A 624-nucleotide genomic window follows, 5' to 3' on the forward strand; every position below is an offset into this window, starting at 1 on the left:
ATGTCACCATGGATACAAATAGATCTAAATAAAATCTGAGTTAATGCTTGAGCTAGCCTGTTTAGATCTTCACAAACAGTGATGTTGGAAGTGGAAAGATACCAGAAGGTTGAGTAGATGCTGGATGTTGTTGAGGTGGAAAGATATGAAGTTCTCATATGAGGTGTCCGTGTGTGTTCTCTTATGAGGTGTGTGTGTGCGTGTGTACTTGTGGGCTTGTGTGTAGATGATTGTTGGGTGGTAAAGAAGCAAAGAGAAAAATAAAAAAAAAGAATGACGCAGAGATGCGTTGACACAAAAAAAAAAAGAAAAGTGGAAAAAACAAACAAACAAACAAAACAGCTGTGACACCGTTCACCTTCACCCGTGCAGACACCCGAGCTGTGCTTTACATTTTATTTACAGATGCCAGTTACTTTACTTCCATTATTACCATTTAAATTATCACCACTAAACCCCAGCTGCAGGGCCACCGTCACCAAAAGCCAAACTTTAAATAGTTCCTTACTTTCCTTTCATAGTTAGTCCAATTTATATATATAGATATATATACACATATATACATATACACATACATACATATATACACACATATACACATATATATATACATACATATATATA

Source organism: Nematolebias whitei, chromosome 11, assembly GCF_014905685.2.
Source record: "Nematolebias whitei isolate Nwh7 chromosome 11, NemWhi1, whole genome shotgun sequence".
Taxonomy (NCBI): Eukaryota; Metazoa; Chordata; class Actinopteri; order Cyprinodontiformes; family Rivulidae; genus Nematolebias; species Nematolebias whitei.